Below are 6,022 nucleotides of genomic sequence, written 5' to 3' on the forward strand. Positions count from 1 at the left end.
AATTGCTTAAGAGACATCAACTGTGCAGTGGCCAATTGATCAAATAGAGGTCATGGTCCTTATCACAACTCTATTATGGTGCCTACAGATGGGCCGCGGTAAATGGCAATTGAACCACGAGAAGATTTGTAAGTCGCTCTGGATAAGAGCGTCTGCTAAATGACTTAAATGTAAATGTAAGATCTGACAACCGTGTGTAGAGACCAGTGGTCCCGGTTGTTGCCAGCTTGAATGTTGTCATTGGTTGGTTGACAAGATGAACTACGCTCATTGGTTAATCATGCACGGCGGCCACTCAAGACATAATTTCATCTTTCGGCGCCATGATCGCTGAGCCAGTGGCTCCATTTACGGGAGCGAGCATCACAAACCACGTCGCTTGCAAAACTGCTTGTTTTGCCATACACCTCCATACTCCCAATGAAGTCTCTCTCTTCAACATCAGATTTGCAAGTTTTCTGTTTACACTAGTCTTGGATGTGGTTTAACCAAAGCCACATTCCTGCTTCATGTGTGAGTACAGCTATTAGCATACCGTAGTATATAGACAAACAATATAAGGATAGCAATTAAAACTATAAAGGAGCTTCTCATCCAAACCATATTGTGCATAGTGTTACACACTTAATTAGTTCAATGATTCATATAGATATTTTAAAAGCCTAACACGGAACCCAAACCGGCCGCGCGCGTGCGTGCGCAAATTGATTTTGTCCCCCCACACCACACGCGATCACGAAACGCAAGGTTAAAATATCAAAACAAACTCTGAACCAATTATATTATTTGGGGGCGGGACGATGTTTTTAGCGCCTTTTCTTGCCTGCATTTTCCAGTGATCCTGTTGAAATGTATTTTGATTCTTCTGATTTCACCGCGATTGAGGAGTGATAACATGGGTAAGTACATGATTGCATATTGTACAATAGTGATGCCAGGACAGGAGTTAATACATTTAATAAGTGCAAATTGTTTTACACATTTAGGCACTTTCCTCTCAAAGACTCCATTATGCCAATAATATACATGATGGCAGGCTGATTACTATAATTAGCCAGTCTGTTTCACCTTACAACCAAACCACTCTGGGATGAGATATAAACAATGCATTTACTGAATAAAAGCCCATGAAATAAGAAACTGTTAATATTATACAACTAAAAATAAACAATACTTTATGTATGCTTTTCTAAACAGCATGGATTAACAGACACCACCTGCTAAAACAGAAGTTGGTCGCCCTTGTATTATTGAGGCGCAGACAGGGAAGGAGGAGAAGGTTATGGGTGCATCCCATAAATGTGCTGAGAAGGGAGCATGGGCAATACTACCACCTTGTCCAGGAGCTGCTCTTGGACCCTGCCCGACATCACCGATACTTCCGGATGAGTGCAGAAGAAATGGAGACTCTTCTGTCTTTTGTTGGCCCAGACCTCACCAAGCAGACGACCAACTACAGGACCCCAATAGAGCCGAAGCAAAGACTAACTGTCACTCTAAGGTTAGTTATTGGAAAAGGTTGTATTGTGTAAGCAGGTGCATGGATGTAAAGAAACTCCAGCAAACTTGTGATCATGATGCTCCAAAGATGTAGGCCTGTGGTCCATTACATCTAGGAAGCAGATGACCAGTTATAGTGTCTTCATTATACTCAAGGTAAGTAAGACACACTGTTCTTTGTTTAGTCTTTTTTTATTATTATTCAAGGTGACATAAACAGTCACAACATGGCATGGTGCACCTGTTGTAGGTGACATTAACAGTCACATCAAGGCATGTAAACAAATACGGCATATCCCTCCCAATAACAATATCCACTGAATAGCAAAAAAAACAATTTAAAAAAGTTAAATGCAAGGTGCAATGCATATATAACTGCAACAACAAAGTGCAAATGGTGCATACATAAATGTTTCCCTTTTTAAAACACTAAAACAGAACATGGGCCTAAGTATGCGCAGGGCTGGGTTCTGCCTTTTCGGAGGTGATTATTGATGTGACTGGGAGTCTCTGTCCTAGCTCTCTTGAGAGAATGTACTGAATGTACTGTCATCCCAGCTATATGTTGGAGACCTAGGTTCTGGTGAGTATTGATCCCTGGGCTCATCGTACATGATTGGCTGCAGTCCACCTCTTCCGTGCGGAGTACTTGCGGGCCGTGGTGGTGGCAGTGGTGTTGCCTGCTGGTCATCCCAGTTATGTGTTGGAGACCTAGATCCTGGTGAGTAGGAGTATTGATGCCTGGGCTGGTCGTACATCATACGCCGCAGTCCAGCTCTTCCATGTGGAGCATCAAAGAGCCATTGTGGTGGTGGAGGTGATAGCAGAGGTGTTGCATACTGGTCATCCCAGTTTACAATCAATGACAGTAATTGCACTTTCAGACGTCCCTTGTTTCTTCCTATTTTCTTCAGCTCTGGCACAAGGCTGAGCACAAATGCCTCATCCTTATCCTCTGAGGTAACAGCAGAAGGGATTGGCTTCCTGACAAATGCAAGCATCTCTTCATCCACATCTTGATAGTTTACTTTCTGTTTTCTTTTTCTTGGCTGCCAGTCTTGAGCTGTGCCTGTAGTGGTTGGTCTTGACTGTTGTTCAGGCATCTGAAGCACAGGGTCATGGCTCAGGGACACCACGTCGTCTTCAGCGCCATCGGGTTCCATAGGTTGTGGCTGAGGCGAATCAGCATTTAAGCCTGAGGTTGCCTCTTGAGCTGAAAAAAGGTCAACATAAATGAAAAGTTAAACGTGTTTTAAGTCAACTTTAGAAACCTCAGCTCAGGCTCAATTAATCATATTTCTGAAATCTAGGCTACAGTGTCTAATACTGCTGGTTTTCATCATTCCTCTGTAATAAGAGACTGATTCATAATCTATAGGCCTATATAATCACTTATTCAGAAATGGGATAACAGCTGACATGAACCAATCACGTAGTGACTTAGCAGGTAGAAAATAAAGCCAGCAATACTGCAATTTGTTGATATTTAAAATGTGCAATAATCTGTGCAATAAATTCAAATGTATATTATAACTTACCTTCTTGGCTGGACGTAAGGTACCAAGAATGATAATATTTTAATGTATTTCCGTTCTTTCTGATTGGTTCCCCCAGAACCACTGGGCTGGGCCTTCCGTAGATGCCTTACAAAAGTGTCACTGAGGGACTTCCATCTGGTTTAGCACAATTCAACTTCTGTGAAGAGTAAAATACAATTTTGATTGTTATCCAATAACAAAATATTTATTTTGTCATTACAGGTATTTGGCATCTGGAGACTCTATTTGCAGCCTGGCCTTCACCTATCGTCTTGGATTCGAGACAGTGTCACAGTGCATTATGGAGACCTGTGAGGCCATGGAGAGGAAGATGCTGGCGATCCATCTGCCACGACCCACTGAGGAAACCTGGAGACAAACTTCTCAAGAGTTTCATGAAAAATGGGACTTTCCCAATTGTTTGGGATCGGTTGATGGAAAACATGTTATGATCACCAAACCACCAAACTCAGGGAGCCGTTTTTTTTAATTATAAAGGAATCTTCTCTGTGGTGCTACTCGCCCTTGTGGATACCAATTACAGCTGCACAGCTATTCAAGTGGGGGATTTTGGGAGAAACGGTGATGGAGGAGTCTATGCCAACTCCCCACTTGGAAGGGCAATGGCATCAAAAACCCTGCAGGTGCCCCAAGATGCCTTTCTGCCTGGGGGTGAAGATTTAGGAAAGATACCATACACAATGGTGGGGGACGCTGCCTTCCCACTAAAGCCCTACCTGATGAGGCCATATGCCAGGCATAACATCAGCTACGAGAAAGAAATCTTCAACTATCGTCTCTGTCGAGCTAGAATGACAGTGGAGAAGGCATTCGGGATCCTTGCGGCCAGATGGAGGATCCTCTACCAAAAAATAAACCTATTGCCAAGCAAGGTTGATATCCTAGTGGTTGCAATGTGATTCCTCCACAACTTCCTCACAAAGCCTTGTGATGTGAAGATGTGGCTACAGCAGGATGGGGCAGGGATGAGGCATAGCCATCCAGGCCAATTGAGCAGGTCAGGAGGCAGTTTCTGTCAGGGAAAAGTTTACTAAGTATTTCACCTCTGTGGAAGGCAGAATTGACTTCCAGGACAGAATGGTTGTAGCTAGGGCTACTTAGATGCACTGTGTGAGAGTTTATCAACATGGTAAGTAAGTTCAACTTTGACATCTTCATTTGTTTTGTGTATTCATTTTACAACTGTAAAACTATTGTACAATTCCACCATTATTTCAACAACGAACAAAAAATAAACATGAACATTTGAAAAATTGAAATACCAGTAATTTTCAACAACACAAAAATCTCACATGACTCTTGGCTTCAGAGGATTTCTGTATTTAAAAAAGCATACAGCACACATGGCATTTACATTCAGCTAACGTTAGCTAGTTCGTTTTATACCGAGGATGAACATTGGGTTGTTATACGTTACCTGAAATGTGCATGTGTAACCGATGTGAAATGGCTAGCTAGTTAGCGGTGGTGCGCGCTAATAGCGTTTCAATCGGTGACGTCACTCGCTCTGAGACCTGAAGTAGTTGTTCCCCTTGCCCTGCAAGGGCCGTGGCTTTTGTGGCGGGATGGGTAACGATGCTTCGAGGGTGGCTGTTGTCTATGTGTGCAGAGGGTCCCTGGTTCGAGCCCAGGTAGAGGCGAGGAGAGGGACGTAAGCTATACTGTTACACATGGTCTTTGCAATCTCTCTCCATAACGCATCTTTTTTAGTTGGATCCTTGTAGAATTTTGAAGACGAGTCATATAAAAGTGAGTAGTTCTCTACTTCAACGATAAATCTCTCCTCGTCCATCTTTCAAGCACCCACGTTGGCTTTTGTTTACAGGAAGTAGGGGACGTATGTTTGTTGTGAGAACCAATAAATTGATGGGAGGCGGAACTTCCAGACTTGATATGGCGGTTAGCAACCAATTTAAGGTGCATTCCGCCACCAACTGGACTGTGTACCTTGCAGTTTGTCTTTCAGTCACCCACGTGGGTATAACCAATGAGGAGATGGCACGTGGGTACCTGCTTCTATAAACCAATGAGGAGATGGGAGAGGCAGGACTTTATTTTTTATTTTTTTTTATTTCACCTTTATTTAACCAGGTAGGCTAGTTGAGAACAAGTTCTCATTTGCAACTGCGACCTGGCCAAGATAAAGCATAGCAGTGTGAACAGACAACACAGAGTTACACATGGAGTAAACAATAAACAAGTCAATAACATGGTAGAAAAAAGGAGAATCTATATACAATGTGTGCAAAAGGCATGAGGTAGGCAATAAATCGAATAATTACAATTTAGCAGATTAACACTGGAGTGATAAATCATCAGATGATCATGTGCAAGAAGAGATACTGGTGTGCAAAAGAGCAGAAAAGTAAATAAATAAAAGCAGTATGGGGGGTGAGGTAGGTAAATTGGGTGGGTAGTTTACAGATGGACTATGTACAGCTGCAGCGATCGGTTAGCTGCTCGGATAGCAGATTTTTAAAGTTGTTGAGGGAGATAAAAGTCTCCAACTTCAGAGATTTTTGCAATTCGTTCCAGTCGCAGGCAGCAGAGAACTGGAAGGAAAGGCGTCCAAATGAGGTAGACAGCATTTTAGCGCGATCTGTGTCAGAAATAGGAATTACTTCTATTTTAGCCCTTGGCGTCACAGACGCTCGTTGGCGCGCGCAAGCAGTGTGGGTGCAATAATTGAATAACATGGATTTCGAAATGTATTTTGTGACGTGTCCGGTCTGGTCAGCATGTAACAGAGCTAAAATGCTGTCTACTGGTATTAAGGTAATTAAGGTCATTCTCACAGGGAGAGCCGTTGTCTTTACACTTGTGCCACTCAGTGGGACTGTCACCTTGTCGTGGTGAGGGGGCTTGTGTACCTCAACGACCCTTTAGAGATATGTCGGTGGGAGGTAACTCTCTGCAGGTCTAACCAAACCAGACAGGTCTAGGGCGAGGGGTCAGACATGATT

At 43.1% G+C, this 6,022-nt stretch overlaps 1 long non-coding RNA gene across 1 annotated transcript; it reads left to right on the forward strand.

The window, feature by feature from the left end:
* The first annotated feature begins 429 nt into the window (after nt 1–429).
* LOC139569739 (uncharacterized) lies at nt 430–4,312 on the forward strand. Its single transcript, XR_011673949.1, has 3 exons — nt 430–899; nt 1,198–1,501; nt 3,261–4,312. It is a non-coding gene; the product is annotated as an uncharacterized lncRNA (long non-coding RNA).
* Nucleotides 4,313–6,022: the final 1,710 nt, after the last annotated feature.

This window comes from Salvelinus alpinus, chromosome 3, assembly GCF_045679555.1.
Source record: "Salvelinus alpinus chromosome 3, SLU_Salpinus.1, whole genome shotgun sequence".
Lineage (NCBI taxonomy): Eukaryota > Metazoa > Chordata > Actinopteri > Salmoniformes > Salmonidae > Salvelinus > Salvelinus alpinus.